Below are 19,170 nucleotides of genomic sequence, written 5' to 3'. Positions count from 1 at the left end.
TGTGGGTCCGAGTGCTGTGCTGGGAGAACAGGGCCATAATGGGGACATGCCACCCAACTCCTTTTCCAGCTTCACCTCAGGCAGCAGACAGCCCTCAGCTGTCATCTGTTCAGCATCTGCCTCAATTCTGAAGAAACATCCCTGACCAAGGTCACTCTCTCCCCTGGAGCCCACATCTGGGGACCTAGTGGGGCAGGTAGAGAAAGGCCTGGCTGTGCCAGCCTGCTAGGGTACCGGAGCACACAGATCACCTGGGGCTTTGTCTCAGGAGAAGATCAATAATCCAACTCTTGAAACCCAAACCTTAGCATTTGCTTGTGGAGAACTCAACCAGAAACAAGGAGTTATGTGAACCATGTGACCTTGGTCAGGGATGTTTCTTCAGAATTGAGGCAGATGCTGAACAGATGACAGATGAGGGCTGTCTGCTGCCTGAGGTGAAGCTGGAAAAGGAGTTGGGTGGCATGTCCCCATTATGGCCCTGTTCTCCCAGCACAGCTCTCGGACCCACATTTCTGAACCCATTTGCAGGGCAGTCCCTGCCTTGCTCTGTAGGCGTCCCCTTCTGAGGGGAGACTTGGACAAGGGAGGTAAATGGGCAAACCAGGCCCATGTCTGCTTAGCTGGTTTGGGGCTGCAATTAACACTTGTCTCCCCTTTTCATTGTCCATTCTAAATTCCCCTCACCCTTGGCTACCAGCCCTGCTGGCGTCAGCATCCTCCCTGGTGCTGTAATCCAGGCCCTTACCCGCAAGTGACCTAAGGTCCTGGTCCCCACACTGTTCTTAGGCCTCTTTACTTGCCTATGTACAACCACAGTTGGGCTAGGGAATACCATGTGGACTCACCCAAATTTCTTCCTGTCCCATGCGGAGCAACAGGCCTGCCTCTTCTTTATGATCAGGGGCAATTAACTCTGCCAGGTAACTGTTTTCTCTCTGCCAGGCTCTGGACACAAGGAGTCCATACTTCTCCAGTTAGAATATGATATGAATATCTTCATGTTTTGTGCCCATTTGTCCAACTACATGTTCTCCCTAGATCTTTTTCTTCTTCCTTTTTTCCCTCTAGATCCTCTTGTCTCTAATCTTCCAGGTCCCTGATCATCTGGCTGGCTTATTTGATGGCACCTGTACATCCACAAACATGCTAATCTTGAGCCATTTCTCTTGCCATACAAAGTGGAGAACCACATGTACCCAACTTTCTGTCCATGGGAGAATTTTCCCTTGCCACTGTCTTTCAAGACCATGCCAGAGTGAGGCTGAGGGACAACTGCTATCCATTTCCATCTTGCATTCACACACTGAACTGACCCAACCATAAATAAATTTGAGCTTTCTGCTACTTCTTCAGGTAGGTACAGGATCACCCATGTAGCCACAAGCATGCTGAAGAGGGGTCCTGGTGGGATGGATGCTGGGGCAACAGAGGTGCATGCCATGGGATCTGGTTTGCCTTCTAATGGGACTTCTTAGGCACTCTAGTGCTATTTGTGTTCAATTTTAGATATGCCTTTTTCATTTCGTGAAGGGCCACTGCTGTACTATTCCAATATTCTGACTTGGTGAGTCTGATGGGACCCAATTTATGATGGTTAGCTTTAGAAGCTTGGTCACTTGGTGACCTATGGTCAGGCATTCTGTCTCTACCAGAGCCCAGGAGCAGAGAAGAAGTTGTTTATCCAAAGGTATCACCTAGCTCCTGACCCTTAAGGGCCTATTCTGTGATTCTTCCACTGAACCTTGCCACAAACTCCATGCGGTAATTTTTCCCACCATTGAAAACAATACTACCATTACATGTGTTAAATCACAGGACTCATGCAGGAAGGCTGCTCACAATGCAGGCTGAGCCTGCCTCAGAGATCTGCCTGTTCTGCAGCCCAAGTTCAGCAGGCTTTCACCTCACACAGCACTGAAGCATAGAAGTATTTCTATCTGTAAAATATGGTGCCCGTCAGGCATTAGGTGCCTTTCTTCGTGGTCTGAGATAAACAATGCAATCGTTTGTCTTTTCCTCTGGAGTGCTATCTGGCACAGCCCTGACCACTGGATACAAAACTTTAATGGAGGTATCAGGCCCTTTTATATTCAAAGAGTTCATCTGTACTGTTCATCTATACTGTCAGTGCACTCAGTGCTTACCTCCTCCAGTCCTCTCTGTAGAGTTGACCTTCAATTTCTCTCTCTCTTCCTCCCTAAAAAATACTTTGTCTTATCCAGTTACCTTTAAAATATATCCCTTTAGTGAATAAACAGAATATCAAGGTCTTACTCTATATAAAGCATTTTAATAAAGTACTCTGGAGTACTTAATTTTATATCAGACCCTGGCTGCTATATTATAAACAGATGAGCACACTGCCAAGGTCACAATGACATGAATGTTCTAGAAACATTGTGGAAAGGAGAAACTCAAGCTCATTGAAATAATTGGATTACCTTCTCAGACTTAAGATTTCTCTCCCCCTAGTAAATCTTGTTAGAGAAAGTTTTATTGCCTACCCTTCTGCATCTGTCTCAGATGGCTGGTTCATATTTCTCTGGGTCCTCCAAGCAGGTCTGTGAAATTCTTTGCTGTTGCTTCTTCAGTTCTCACCAGTGTCAATTTACTTCCCAGTTCCTTTTCTTTAAAAAAAAGAAAACCCATTTTATAAATCTCTATAATTATGATTCATCCTTCAAGTATTTCAAATGCTTTTTCATAATTCATTTTACTTTGATTTACATGGCCACCCCATCTAATAGAAGCAAAGATATTCATACTTCAGGAGGACTTGGGCAAGCTCTGAATATTTTGAGTCCTTTGAAGTAGGACACTGAAGGAGGTATGCTGATTCTAGTTTTCTTCCTTAGAACTTAACACTGCTATATTTTTAAAATTTGTACTCTTTAGCTATACATGAAAGTAGAGTATAATTTGACATATTTATACAAATAGGAGTTCATCTTATTCTAATTAGGATCCCAGTCTTATAGTTGTACATGATGTAGAGAATCTCTGTGATATATTATATGTAAATATAGATATAGATAGATAGATATGACACTGATATTTTTGAAGAGAGAACAATTTAAGAAATACTGTATAGATACAAATAATGTATTAAGAGATGAGGGGAAGGGGGATTGAGTGCTAATGATTCATGGGATGAAATTAAAATATTTTGTGATGATTTCTACAATGAACATCCCATTGTAATGTTTGAACATGACATGTAAATTTTATAGTTAGTTTCCAATCTAAGTGATGCTTTGAAAAGTTATTGGCGATTACAGTTATTTATGACTCCGAGCAGTTTCCTCCAATTGAAACTAAGAAAAAAAAACCACGCCACTCGTCTCTGTTTAATGTTAGTCTTTTCCTCATGCTCTTCTTCCGTGTTCTGATCTTAGTTGCTCTCTTTATATAAAAGAAGACATTTGGCATTTGTTTTTTAGGGCTTGGCTAGCTTCGCTTAGCATAATCTGCTCTAATGCCATCCATTTCCCTGCAAAATCCATGATTTTGTCATTTTTTAGTGCTGCGTAATACTCCATTGTGTATAAATGCCACAGTTTTTTAATCCAAAATGTATGGAAGATGATATGTCATGAGCTTTGTAATGTTTTGAACAACCAATAAAAAAACTTTAATTACTCAAGAAATATTGTCTAATCTGGCATTACTGTTGATATGACTCAAACTATGTGAAAATCTTAATTATAACTATGTAATTAGTGATTTTATTGAAATTAAGGCAGGAAAAGGAAATGTATGGAACAAACACAAAATACATTATGAATTGCATGTCCTTGGGTTCCTACTCTTCCCAACATCTTTGGACTCTGAATAGACCATGCACAATAATGATCCAATTCTATCTTCTTTGATGTTTTGCCAACTTTCACATTTCATTCTGTTTTTTTTCTATTTTGTCGTTACCAAATTTATCAAAATAGAAATATTTTATTTAACAGTTTGTTAGCTTGATTTATAACTTTTAAATGTTCAGACTCAGGATATGGCTCTCCTTTTGTAATTGATTGGTATGAGTGTGGCCCCAGGCTTCACGTATCTGTGAGGAAAGTCTACCTCCCTGCCTTAGATCCTTTTTAATAGTCCTATATTCACATGATTCTAAAGTATTTTTTAAAAATGTCTAAAGAGTCAAATATGAAAAGTCTTAACGGCTACCTCTTATGGTTTGGATGTGAGGTATCCCTCCAAAATCTCCATCTTTGCAGGAATGTTCAGAGGTTCAATGATTATAGATTATGAGAGCTAAGCCCAATCAGTCCTTCCTAGTTTGAATGGACTAACTATGTGGAAACTGTAGGCAGGTAGGGCGTGAGGAGAGGAGGTAGGTCACTGGGCGTGTGTCCTGGAAGGGTGCTTCTTCCCTGTGACCTCTTTCCCTTTTCCTGACTCCTTCCTGGCTCTACCATGAGCTGAGAAGCTCTCCTCCACTGAGCCCTTCCCCCATGATGTTCTGCCTCACCTTGGGCCCAGAGCAATGGAGTTGATTGTCTATGGACTGAGACCTCTGAAACCATGTACTACATATTATAATTTAATTTGTCTTACAGCAAGAAGGACATTTGGGTTATTTCCAATTAGCTAATATCACAAAAATGCTAATGAATAAGGGTCTAAATTCTTCATTTTGTTGTATAAAAGTAAATCTGTGGGAAAGAATTACAAGAAGTAGACTGCAGCATCAGGAGGGATGGTAGTACTTCTCCACTGTGATGTTAGGTTGGGCAAATTCATTGTATAGGACTGGCCTACCTACTGCAGCCTGTTCACCATTGCTGCTCTTTGCCCACTAATGCCAACAATACCCTGAGGTCACAGAGATCGGCTACTGTGGGTTCTTTCACCTTTCCAAGCTGCCTTTGAGCATCAGGAGGGGAGGGTAGTGCCCCCAAGAATTATATTCATAATTTTATTTGTATTTATGATTTTTTCATATTTTGAATTTTGTTTCTGCTTGCTAGTTTGATAATATATTAGCTTCCTGTCTGTGGCTGATGTAATAAATGGCCATAAGCTTGGTGGCGCAAAACAACAGAAATGTGTTCTCTCTCAATTCTGAATAACAGAATTCTGAAATAGGTCTGGACTCAAGGTGCCAGCACATTCCCTTCAGAGACTCTAAGGAGAATCTGTTCCTCACCTCTTTCAGCTTCTGGTGGCTGTAAGTTTTCCTTGGTGAGGCCATATCACTCCAATATTTGTCTCCGTATTAATAAGCTCTGTATCACTGAATTGAAATACCTGACATGGGCTACTTAAAGAGACAGGCTTATTTAGGCTTAAATTCTGCAGGTTCACGTCCAAGATTGGGAGGTTCAATTGGTTTGAGCATCTGGCAAGGACAGTATATCATATTAGAGCATGTATCAAAGCAAATGCTTACATCTAGAGATGGGCATGGGGGGATGGGGGGGTCACTAACCATACTGAAAACACACCAGCCTCAGTTTCTACATATCTTTCTCCATTTCTCTGTGTCTTCTCTGTATGCTGCCTCAAAGCTCCCTTTCTCTTACATTATACATGTGATCGTGTTGTATTCAGGGTCCCCTCAAATAATCCAGGATGAACTCCTCTAAAGATCCTTGCTGTCTTTTTCCATATAAGGTAATATTCCCAGGCTTCAGGAATTAGAACATAGACATATCTTTGAGGCTACCATTTAGCTCATTAACAATGTTGTAATATTGTAATCCTCCAAAAATTTTGAACCAAATTTATACTTTATTTTGTGTTATATGAGTGCTTATTTCCTACTGTATGCTGTCAAACTTTTGGATTTTACTACTCTAATAGGGAAAATAAATTTTAGTATACTTTCGATTTGCATTTTTCTTGTTATGTGCAAGTTTGAATATTTATATATGTTTATGAGCCTTGTATATTTATTTTTATGTGACATGTCTGCTCATGTCCTTTGCTCATTTCCCCCCGCCCTATTGAGTTTTTTTTTTGTCTAAACCAATATCTATTGCTTTTTATATATCAAGGAAATGAACTCTTTTTCTTTTTGTGTGTGTTTGCGTAATACAGATCTATATAGTTGATATAGTTCCCCAGCCCCCTGCCTTTATAAGGTTAAATTTTTCAGTCTTTTATGGCTTCTGCTTTCCTTTTTAGAAAGTGTTCCAATCTCCAAGTTTATGAAGACATTCTCTCATGCTTACTTTTAGAACTTTTGTAATTTCATTTTTTTTCCAGTTTTCCTTTGAAGTCTTTGATCACTTTAGATTCTTACTTGTGTGAGATGTAGATACAACTGAATTTTTTCCAGGGCAGAATATTTCCTGTGACATTGGCTTCAGAGATATATGAAATATTCTACACTACAAGAAGCTGAATCCTGAGCTGGGTTGTGGCTTAGTGGCAGAGCGCTTGCCTAGCATGTGTGAGGCACTGGGATCGATTCTCAGAACTGCATGTAGGTAAATAAAATAAAGGCCCATTGACAACTACATATATACATATATATTAGAAAATAAGTACCTCTTCCCAGACTGGTTATTGCCATCACTTGTCTGAAGAGAAACAGAAGAACGGGTTCGCATTTGAATTGGTGTTTCCAGGATGACCTAAAGGTATCCACTAAAATATTCTAACCAGCATTTGTAAGGCACTGGTTAGACACGTTATGATTAGTCTTTATAATTAAATAGAATTTGTCCTGTAGTTAGTACTTCTTACACGATAAGCCCTGTTCTACATACTTAAAGTGATAATGCGCTTTTGATCTTCACAACACTCCATTATGAAAATTGGGGTAATAACAAGACAGATAAAGAAACCAAGTTATCCAGTGATTAAATAACTTGCTGGTAGGCATGGGGCCGAGATTTGAACCCAGGTAGTTTGACTCTGATGCCACACCACATGAAGACACTGGACAGGGGCCAGTGTCCAATTAGTCAGTTGTCTAACACTTCTTGTCAGAAATCTGCTCAGCACTGAACTTTAAGATTTCTTGGTCCCCTTCCCTTATATACTTTGTGATGTTCCAAGGACATATTATAAAACAAATGTTTAATATCTCACCAGTACCAACTAGTATGTTTACACTTTGAATTAAAAGCAGATCCCAGTAAGGACACAGGTAATACAAGTGGTGAGGCATACTGGACACTGTCCCCAAAGACCTACAACTTCATTATATAATAAGGTGAAAACCAACCTTCTTTAGGTCACATTTTACCTTTCGTCATTTTTCTGGGTGGTACAGCCCTCTGGGGTCTTAAAGATGGGTAAGAGGTTTGGCCCTAAACGGATGCCATCCGACACCTGTGTCTGTCACATCCGTCTCTGTGATGGCTGCCACTCCTCTACTGTGAGCAGGTAGGGACCCCGCCTTCTTTATTCCTACTCCCAATCACAACCTCCCTCCCCACATGTGCCCATTCCTACTCTTCTCTCTGCTTGATTTCTCTTTCTTTGCCCTTTGTCTTCTCTGAAGCTTCACCTGCACTTCTCAGGTTGGGTACACTCAGGATAACTCTGAGCACTGCAAGGTGACTGGCCACTACAGGAGGGTTCCTCACAGGATATGAGTTAGTCCTTTCCCTCTTCTGTGCTCATAAAGTGCCACAGACCAGAGCAAAAGCTAAAGTCCTTCCAAGGTGCTATGAGCCTCACACCGACTGGCCCCCATTACCACATTCTCTCTGGCTCTCTCTCTGGTTTACTTTGATTCCATAGCACTGGCTCCTTGCTGATTTGTGCACAAGACAGGAATGTCCCCCAACATCGGGCCTTTGCACTTGCTGTCTCTTATGTCCAAAACCATCTTCCCACTGGGTACTGGGTGACTCACTTTTTCACTTTTGTTTTTAATTAAAATTTTTTTTTTGGTACTGGGGATTGAACCCAGGGATGCTTAATCACTGAGTCACATCCCCAGCCCATTTTATTTTTTTTTTTTAATTTTCAAACAGGGTCTTTCTCATTAAGTTGCTTGGGACCTCACTAAGTTGCTAAGGCTGTCTTTGAACTTTCAATTCTCCTTCCTTGGTCTCCTGAGTAGCTAGGATCACAGGCATGTACCACCGCAGCAGGCTTCACCTGGTTTTAGTCAGCATTTGTATTGTTGTCATCAAAATACCCTATCAGAACAATTTAAAGGAGAGGAAGTTTGTTTGGGGTTCTGAATTTCAGAAGTCTCAGTCCATAGCCAATTCCATTGTTCTGGGCCCAAGGTGAGGCAGAACATCATAGATGAAGGGCCCAGTGGAGGAAAGCTGTTCAGCTCATGGCAGAGTCAGGAAGCAGAGACAGAGAGGGAGGAAGGAGACTCAGGAAAGAGGCACATTCAGGGCCTTCATCCAGTGGCCCACTTCTTCCAGCTGTGCTGCCCCTTGCCCACATTTGCCATCCAGTCAGTTCATTCAAACTAGTACAGATTGATTGATTTACAACTTTCATAATCTAATCATTTCACCTCTGAATATTTCTTCATTAACAGAAGCTTTTGGGGGACACCTCCTATCCAAACCACATCACACCTCTTTCAGTTCTTTGCTTAAATGTAGCATTTCCTCCACCTAAGTTTCCCTAACCACAATATTTTTAACTACAACCCACCTTACCCTCTGTGCTCTTCCTTTTTCCTACCTTATTTCTCTTCCTAACAAATATTTTTCTCTTTTAGGCACTGATGAATCCCTAGAACTTTGGTCAGTATTGAACAAATAGTAGGTGAACATTAAGTAGTTCAGAAATTAATTTATTGCACCTTTTAGAATTATGAGGTCTTCAGATCATCTGAGCTGTTCCCATCATGACCTGAGCTCCAAGGTCTCTTTATTATTTTATTTTGCTACTTACTATAGAAGATTGAGACATCTGATTGTATAAGGATTGCTCCTGGCCAGGTAACTTAAGGTGCAAATTGGAAAAGGTCTCTACTGTGAAAGACCACAAGGGTCGGTCACTCTGGGTTGAGCAGCAGGTGAAACACAGCAGGCCACTTCCCAAGAGACTTTGGACCATCCACATGAGAACTCCAAGAGTCTCTTTCCCACCTGCCTACTCTCACTCCAGGATGGGCACCAGACCCTATATATGGGTGTCTCTAATAGAAAAGATCCACAGCTTCACTGGTGGGAAGAACTCACCCCATTTTTGTTATCACAAGAGGCTTTAATTTAGACAATCAGAATTGTGCCTTCTCAACACCTTCCTGTGTCTTAGTATGACAAGTGACACAGGGAGACCTACACTAGCCACCCACTCCTTCCGTCTTCCCAGACCTGAGGTTGGGCTGCTGGCATAGCTAAATATGTCTGGGACTGTTATTTTAAAGCTCAATTTCTTGACTTCAGAAAAGGAGCATATTCTAAAATTGATCAAACCTTGTACCTGAGTGATCTTCAAGGACTCTGGGAAAAGCCCCTTTCCCTGTTTATTTATTTATTTTTTTAAAACTCTGATCTCTGAAACATTATCATTCTGTGTGTGTGTTCTTAGAACATCGTCTCCATCTTTATCTATCAAGGGGCCTCTGGTACATGATACATGACTTTACTACTGTGGGTCAAAGAGCTTGGACCACTTTTGTTCTTCTAACACAGTCACCTGACTCAAGGTGACTAACCCACCTGACACAACATTCCATGGTAGGGTTTACTAACATTTCACCAGAACTGCTCAGTTTGTATATACAGTAAGAGGAAAAAGGTTTAATAATTCCAATTATTAATGAAAATGAATAAAAAGCAACACGATTTACTGTACATTAGAGCTGTAACTCATATAAGAACACGTTTAAGGTCGTTTTGTTCCAATATTGGATACCTAGAATTTTGTCCTTCTAATTTTCTTCTTTTTCTCTTATTCTTTCTCTCTTCAATTTCTGTCTCTCTCTCATTAAGCTTTCTGTGATGATTTTGCTAATTGACATTGTATTGTTAATATTATCAAATAGGGGACCATTTGATTTATTTGCTAGTATTTGATTGCCTATTATTGATTCCATTAAAATACATATTGGTGTGATATTTTCTAAAATAGTCTCAGATTATAGTTAAACATAGAGTTTGTGTATAACCTGGCAAGTCCACTCATGGATGTATACCCAATTGAATTGAATACATATGTCCTAGCAAAAAGTTGTGCACAAATATTCATAACATCATTATTCATATTAGCCAAAATGTAGAAATAACTCAATGTCCATCAACTGATGAATCAATAAGTAAAGTTGGGTGTATCCATAAAATAAAAAATGACAATAAAAAGGAATAAAGTACTGTCACATGCCACAACATGGATGAATCTAGAAAACATTTTACTAAGAGAAAGAAGTAAATCACAAAAGGTCTTATATGTATGGTTTATTTTATCTGAAATGTCCAAAATAGGCAAATCCTTAGAAGCATAAAGTAGATTAGTGGTTGCCAGGGGATGGATTGCAATGGAAAACAGGGTGTGGTTACTAATGGACATGGGATTTCTTTTTGGAACGATGAAAATGTTCTGGGTTTAGTGGTGGTTGCACGACTCTGTGACTATACTAAAAGGCACTGAATTAACTATACACTTAAAAACTTTTAGTCAACAAAAATGAAAACACAGCCATGCAAAGCCATGCATGTAATTGTTTTTAGAAGCATTATTTATAATAGCCAAAACCAGAAATAACCCAAATGTCCTGCAAGGAATAAATGGATAAACAAAATGTACACACAATGAAATATTATTCAACAAAATACTGATATTTTTTACAACATGGAGGAAACTCGAAAACATAAAACTAAGGGGAAAAAGCCATATCTTGTATGATTCCAGTCATATGAAATGTCCAGGAAAGGAAAACTTATAGGGAAGGAAATAAGATCCCATGTGGCAGAGAGCAGACGGTGGGAGGGGGATTAACTGTAAATGGGTATGGGGAGCTTGTTGGGGGTGATGAAAACATCCCCAAACTGGCTTTTGGTGACTGTTGACCACTCTATAATTCATCAGAAATCATAGATATTTAAATGAGTAAAGTATATGGTATATAAATTCTACCTCAATAAAGCTGTTAAAAATAAAAACTTCATCAACAGACTTGTTTATAAATGTCCCTCAGACATTCTCAAAATTCTTCGCTGTAAGGATGAACATTTTCCACATGCCAGAGGGTCTGAGTGGAGGAGGGGTTACAAAAATGTTATGAGCCGTGTTTTCAGCTTGGGTGTTCTCAGGAAACTGATGCGAAGGGAGCAGCCCAAGCCCTCACCCTTGCTGAAATGTCTCAGTGCCAGAGCGCTTCTGCAGTAGTGAGGCCCTGCATGGTTTGGGCTGGTGTGGACTCTTCTGTAGGCACTGCGCAGCCTTTGGAATGCTGGTGGGTGGGCAAGGACACCACCAGGGGAACCTCAAGATGGTTCTCAAGTCACAGAAATAAAGATACCCCAGCCCTTCATAATGGAAGTTTCTCTTAATTCAACAAGATTACACAAAATAAACATGGACTTCATTTATAGAGCCCATTTGACTATTTCTGGCATAGATCATGCTTGATTCAGGGAAGAACACTTTCCCCCTTCCCATTTCACACACACACATACACACACAGACACATGTAGATACACATGCACACCTTTAGGCAAATGCACCTTTCTTGTACTTGGTACAAGACAGAAATTTACCTACCCAGGGGCAGTCGTAGGGTATGAAGGGCATGGCAGTGCCTTCTTGTGCCAGACTACTTAAGTATGAATCCTGGCTCCTGCACTTATTAGTTGGGTGGCCTTGGGAAAAGTGTTCTCTATTTATACCTCAGTATTTTCACTGTAAAAGATGGGTTTGTGAGATTTTTGTCAGGATGATTATTATTAGTAGTAGTAGTAGTAATAGTAGTAGTACTGAAAATTGAACTCCAGGATGCTTTACCATTGAGCTACATTCTCAGCCCTTTTGTGTATTTTATTTTGAGACACAGTCTCATTAGTTTGTGGAGACTGGCCCTGAACTTGTGATCCTGTTGCCTCAACCTCCTGATGTGAATAGATTAAAGTCTCTAAAATATTACCAGGCACATGGTAGGTTCCCCACATGTATCAATCATATGCAGGCCCTGGTTCCAACAGGTCTTAATCTCGTGACCTGGGGAGTCTTTTGCTCTCTCAGATTTTAATTTGGTAATGTAAAACAGTAGTAATAACTCTGCACTGCTGGCTTCCCAGGGTTGTTGTGAATGTCTCATAAAATAATGTGTGGATGGCGCCTGGAAAGCAGCAACCCCCATGCGGATATCTAGCCTTTTTCTTATCTTAAGTGACATAAATGATTTGGGAACATGGTGGTTGTCATGCTTCTTTTTTTTTTTTTTTTTAATTGATTATTTATCGCATTACATAGTTCATGATATATCATCTTTCATACATTAGACTCAAGTTGTGCTTTGAACTCCCATTTTCACCCCAAATACAGATTGCAGAATCACATCTGTTACATATTCGCATTTTTACATAATGCCATATTAGTGACTGTTGTATTCTGCTACCTTTCCTATCCCCTACTATCCCCCCTCCCCTCCCCTCCCCTCCCATCTTCCCTCTCTACCTCCCCTGCTGTTGTTCAATTCTCTCCCTTTTTTTTTTTCCCTCCCCCTTGCCCCTCATAACCTCTTATAATTTTATGTATCCTTGAAGGTCTCCTACCATTTCCATATGCTTTCCCTTCTCTCTCCGTTTCTCTCCCCCGATTCGTCTTTGTTTACTGTAGTCTTTTCCTCATGCTCTTTCTTCATGTTCTGTTCTTAGTTTTTCTCTTTATATCAAAGCAGACATTTGGCATTTGTTTTTTAGGGCTTGGCTAGCTTCGCTTAGCATAATCTGCTCTAATGCCATCCATTTCCCTGCAAATTCTATGATTTTGTCACTATGAAATCAAACAACAACAAGTGTTGGCGGGGATGTGGGGAAAAGGGTACACTTGTACACTGCTGGTGGGACTGCAAAATGGTGAGGCCAATTTGGAAAGCAGTATGGAGATTCCTGGGAAAGCTGGGAATGGAACCACCATTTGACCCAGCTATCGCACTTCTCGGACTATTCCCTGAGGACCTTAAAAGAGCGCACTATAGGGATACGGCCACATCAATGATTATAGCGGCACAATTCACAATAGCTAGACTGTGGAACCAACCTAGATGCCCTTCAATTGATGAATGGATAAAAAAAATGTGGCATCTATACACAATGGAGTATTATGCAGCACTAAGAATTGTCATGCTTCTTGTTAGACTGTGTTATCCTTGTATAATTCCTTCCGCATCAAGTCTCAGTTTAGATGCGGCTTCTCTAGAACTTCCCAGAATTTCCCCCCTCCCAATGTTTGTTAGGTGCTGCTTCTGTATCCCCTAAACATACTATATATACCTGCCTTTATCATTACAGTCATGCATGCAGTTTATCAAGACTGGTTTGCTTGTCTGATTTTGAGGTCCTCACAAACAAGGATAAGCCTGCTTTGCTCATATTTGTGTCCTCAGCACTCATCAGAGTGCCTAGCATGCAGTACCTGCTCCGTAGATGCATGTTGAATGGGTAAGAGATGAATATCTAAAACTCAGTTCTCTTTAGGACATCACAAACATAGTTACATTCAATACCATGAGACCAAAAAAGGAACACATCACCAGGCCATAGTATCATACTCACGCAAAAATATCACACACACATACAGAGAGAGAGAGAGAGAGAGAGATGTATACATGAACCTCTGCCCATAGGGCAAACCTTTGCTGATGAATAAAACATGAACAGCTGGTTGGGGGGTTTCTATTAGTTTAAATGTATCCATGATCAAACATTTTTATGCGCTTTTCTATCATTCTTATTCCTCTTTTTTCTATTCAAAGACAATGCTTGAAATATTTCTCTCTTATTCTCACATCACTAATGTTCCCTTTCTTTTGGATCATTCCCACTGGTATGTGAGTAGGCTGCAATATCTTTTGTCTTTATAAAAATCCCAGGGGCTGGGGATGTGGCTCAAGCGGTAGCGCGCTCGCCTGGCATGCGTGCGGCCCGGGTTCGATCCTCAGCACCACATACCAACAAAGATGTTGTGTCCGCCGAGAACTAAAAAATAAATATTAAAAAATTCTCTCTCTCTCTCTCTCTCTCTCTCTCTCTCTCTCTCTCTCTCTCTCCTCTCTCACTCTCTAAAAAAATAAAAATAAATAAAAATCCCAAACTTAGATTTTAGAAACTCCTTTGACACCACAACTCCCTCTAGCAACTGTCCCATTTGTCTGTCTCCAATATTGCAAAACCCTCAAAATAACTTCTATGCCCCCAATTTGTAGTCCTCCTCTTTCTTCTTGAACTCCTAAACTCATCTTGTCAAGGTCAACAAGCACTTCTTTGCAGCCTCATCCAGTGGCCTATTCCCAGTCCTCACCTGCTGTGACCCATTAGAAGCATTTGACAGAGTTGGTCACTCCCTCCTCCATGAAACAGTTCTTCCCTGGGCTTCCAGGACACTGCAATCTCCTTCCTCTCTAGCTATGTTGTTGTTGATGTTTCTTTCCTGGTTCCTTCTCATTGCCATGGTTTCCAAATACTGGTGTGCTCATGACCTTGGGCCTCACGTCTCAGGCCCTCTGGATCCTGTCTTCCTGTCTTCTCTGCATGGCACTCCCTCGGTGTTTCATCCATTCTCATGACTTTACACACCATCTACATACACCATTGGTGCCCAACTCAGACCTTTCACCTGAACTACAGATTCAAAGAGTCTAGTTTCCACTGGACAAAATCACACCAGTGAGGTTTCAAAAGCTTCTCACTGTTACTGTGTTCAAACCTGAAGGGGCACAAACTCATTTAACTTACTCAACTCATTTTTTAGTTTAACTTCTTTAACTGACGCCTTATTCAGCTAACTCATCTTCTATTGTTCCCCTCACCCGACTCTACTCTGTGCTGTTCCCCAAATATGCCAGGCTTGCTTCTACCCCAGAACCTCATCATCTGTGCTTCTCTCTATATTCGCACTGTCTGCTTCCTTGCCTCCTTCAGAGATTTGTTCAAATAATTTGTTTCTAGTGAGATTTCCCCTGACTACCTTTTAAAAAATAACAAGCATCCCTACCTCAAGCCCTACTGATCCTCCCTTCCTGTCTTATTTTTCTCCATAGCACGTATCAGCATTTCACTATTTATTTATTTGCCTATTATCTGTTTTCCCTCGGTAGCTTATAAACTCTATGAAAGCAGGGATTTTCATCAATTTTGCTAGCTCTTTATCCCCAGTGTTTAGTGTCTGGAACATAATAGGCATTGGCAAATACTGTTTGAATGAGTGGAACTTGAACAGTGTGTGTGATAAGAAATGTAAGATTTCCCATATGACTTGGGGTCATCCATATCTAGCTAGTCTTTCCTGGACACCCCTTTCTTCTTCTTCTTTTTGTTTTTGCAGGGTTTTTTTTTCTTTTTAGTTTTGTTTTAATTAGTTGCACGTGACAGTACAATGATCTTGACATATCATACATTTGAATCAGATGGGGTATAATTTCTCATTTTTCTGAGTGTACAGGTTGCAGAATCACATTGGTCATGCAGTCACGTATATACACACAGTAATAATAATGTCTATTTTATCCAACCCCTTTCTTCTTTCAATCTCATCCAAGAGAGGATGTGCCCTGGTCCATGGGCACATTTTTGTATCTGGACTCATGGCAGTACATTTGAATGTGGTTATACATTGTCTGTTTTCCTTCTCATGCAGTTGGCTCCTTAGGGCAGAGACTGTACCCATCTATTTCTCAAATCCTCACTACTTTGAACAGCGTCTGGAGCTAGGACACCAGCGAAATGTCAGCCAGAATGAATTGCCAGTACATAAAAGAGTAGGTGCAGATAGGAGTGTGGGACGCAGGGATGACGGATTTAATCTGTTGTTCTACTGTGTGTGGTTAATGTTTATACCGTTCCCTCAGCTTTCTGAATCATAGGCTCAGAGGACGTCTAACGACCACATTGAGTCCTCAGGGATTAGTGAAGTACAAGTCCGTGCCCTTCTGCACCGACCATGTGGACTATGCGTGCAGGCTCCCTGCGCTCCAGCTGCAAGAGATGCAACCGCTCCTGGCTCCTCCCCTTTGCCGCCTCCGCTCTTTTGCCGCCTACCCCCAGGGTCCAGAGCAGCTGTCAGAACTGTCCCATCCCGCGCTGCGCTGCTCCTCCTCTTCTCTAACTGTAGGATCCTCAAGGCTCTGCCCTAAACCCCTTTCTTTCTCACGGGCTCTTCTTTTGCTGGTCTAGTCTGTTCCTCCAGCTTACCTATGAGAATACCACAAAACCTATAATTATAGAGAGAATTTAGTGTGAAGTACTTTCTCCATAACCTAATATTTGGTTTCTGAAACAACATTGGAAAACTGTCTTCACAATTTCCACATCAGTCTAATACGTGCGCGCGCACACACACACACACACACACACACACACACAAGTACTAGACTCATATTTTATATAAACATATATATTAATATATATAATTTATTTATTTAAAATTAGTATGCCTTTCCTCTTTTCGTAGTTGAAGAATTAGTATCAGTGAAATCAAAGGTTTGTTTGCAACATTTCTTTTCCAAAAATACATTAAAATAAATACAAAACTGTAGAAAATGATTTTAAAGTTTCCTCTTAAACAGCCCATGTTCTGGGAGCCTAGGACATAATACAGCATCTTCACTTATCAGAATAGGTTTTCTTCACTGAGAACCTAAGAGCTTAACAACACACCAGAGGCCACATTTGCAGCTGACAGTGGAGCATGGACACTGTCTTGACCTTCAGCTCCATCCTGTCTCCAGAGCCGGAGACTAGCTCACTTTTCCTTAGATAACCCAGCAGCTGAACAGATTCAGACCTACAAGGAGCACCCCTTTCCACTTTCCAAAGCTGTTCCTCCTCTTGACTTCCTCTTTCCTATTTCTACCCAGACTCCAAGCACCTCTGATCCTTGACCCCCGCCCCACATCCAAGTTGCTGTGGATCTTGTCCCTTTCACTTCCTAGTTATCTGAGCTGTCAGAGAGGAGGTCACCCTGTTGAACTCAAATGGCAACCCCCTCTCTCACATCAGAGTTCCCTTAGTGTTCTGTGTGTTTAAGTTTCTGGCGTTATTATGTACTGTCTCTCATAGCTGTACTTCCCTGTGATATGAGATGTGTCTTATCTGTAAACATTTGGGGAGGGTGGGATTTAATTATCTTTGAATCTCCATATTTTCTCACATGTCCACCACACTCTGCATAGGAATGTGTGAATAAATGACTGAATGAGTGAGCAGATTAATAGATGGAGTGGATGAATGGCGCCTACCTACAATAAAGGCAGGGCAAATACAGCACCGGGACTTTAAAATAATCCTTTTGTTAACATTTACATTGCAGATTCGTTTAGAAAACTTAGATGAGCTCTCTGCTTCCTGGCTGTCATGTTCTGATCTGCTTTCCTCCGCAAAGCTCTCTGCCATGATGGCCTCATGATTCTACCTCACCTGAGGTCCAGAGCTATGAAGCTGGTGAACCAAGGAGTGAACCTCTGAAATCATAAGCCAAAATAAACTTTTCTTCCTCTAAGTTGTTCTTGTTGGGTATATTAGGTACAGTCAAGCTTGACTAAAAGAGGCAGTTGATGAGGGAAGCCAACATAGGTAGACGCAATTCCTTGGAGTCTATGTCTTGATTCTGGGCTTCTAGCTCTAAGACCACCCCCAGGTCCCATCATGGAAGATGGACTGCTCAAGATGGACTGATGAATTCAAATGCTGAGAGTATGAAGAAATGTTGAAGGAAAATAAAACATTTATGAAAAAATACCTTTTGAAAGTTTTTTTTAAAAAATTAATTTTTGAAACCTTATGGAGACTGATAAGGACATTTTTATTTGATATAGGGTGGATATGTAACAGTCTCCAAGAATTTTGCGGATTAACATTTTATCTGGATCCTGTGCAAATCAAAGCAAAATACAGGTTTTTCAAAAACAATTAAAAAAAATCAAGTGATCTCAACTGTGGAAAATTTCTGCTTTTCTTCTTGTGTGTTTAAATTTGTGGCATTATTATGGACTGTCTCTCCTAGCTGTTCTTCCCTGAGATGTGTCTTATCTGTAAACATTTGGGGAGGGTGGGATTTAATTATCTTTGAACCTCCACATTTTCTCATGTCCACCACACTCTGCATAGGAACAAATCAATAGATGGAGTGGATGAATGGCGCCTATCTACAACAAAGGCAGGGCAAATGCAGCACGGGGACTTTATAAGAAAAACACACCGGATGGTGGGCATGGTGGCCCATACCTATAATCCCAATGACTTGGGAACTGAAGCAGGAGGATGATAAGTTTAAGGCCAACCTCAGCAACTTAATGAGGCCCTAAGCAATTTAACAAGACCCTGTCTCAAATTTAAAAATAAAATAAAGTAAAATAAAAAGGGCTGGGGAGATAGCTCAGTTGGTAGAGTACTTGTCTTGCATGTACAATGTCCTGGTTCAATCCCCAGCACCACCAAAAAAAAAAAAAAAAGGTTTGGGGCTGGGGATGTAGTTCAGTGGCAAAGTACCCCTGATTCAATCCCCAGTACAAAAAAGAAAGAAGGAGAAGAAAAGAAAAACACTGTCAAAATGATCTCTGGGTTATCAGATGTTCTATTTTTAAAGTAAAAACACATAAAATCCAGCTGGACTAGTGTTGCTAATAATGAAGACTCTCAGCTTGACAAAAGCCTTTGCTAAATCAAAAATAGTAACCTGAATATACTAATCATCAAGAGATCTACAGAGTGGTCAAAAAATCATAAAATTGTTCATAAAGTTACTAATAAATGGAATAAATAAGCATTGTACATTTAATACATTAAAACAAACTTAAATGAAGTTTTCTTGATGTTTTGTAACTCAAAAATAGTTACTGCTCTAGAGTCAGTTGAACTTGAATCCAGGCATAAAATATAAGACATTCCTAAGACAGAGATATCTGTAAAAATCCAGTTCCCTTATTATTGGCCACAGATGAATTATAATGAAAGTGTAATTTGTTTATCAACAATCAATCTGAAGAATAAATAGGAGGATAATTAATAAATATGTTAGTTACTCTTTCAGGCTATGGATGCTGCTGGTATTCAACTTTTAATTCTAGCA

At 40.4% G+C, this 19,170-nt stretch overlaps 1 long non-coding RNA gene across 1 annotated transcript in view; it reads right to left on the bottom strand.

The window, feature by feature from the left end:
* The window catches only part of LOC308643996, a 117,857-nt gene that overhangs the window by 75,758 nt on the left and 22,929 nt on the right, over positions 1-19,170 (bottom strand). The window contains exon 2 of the long non-coding RNA XR_014020880.1: positions 2,508-2,630. This is a non-coding gene — a long non-coding RNA (uncharacterized lncRNA). The remainder of the gene's footprint in view (positions 1-2,507; positions 2,631-19,170) is intronic.

This window comes from Spermophilus citellus, assembly GCF_964194105.1.
Source record: "Spermophilus citellus genome assembly, chromosome: 3".
NCBI lineage: Eukaryota > Metazoa > Chordata > Mammalia > Rodentia > Sciuridae > Spermophilus > Spermophilus citellus.
Note: the sequence above shows the minus strand (reverse complement) of the source record. Positions and strands in the feature narration are given on the sequence as shown.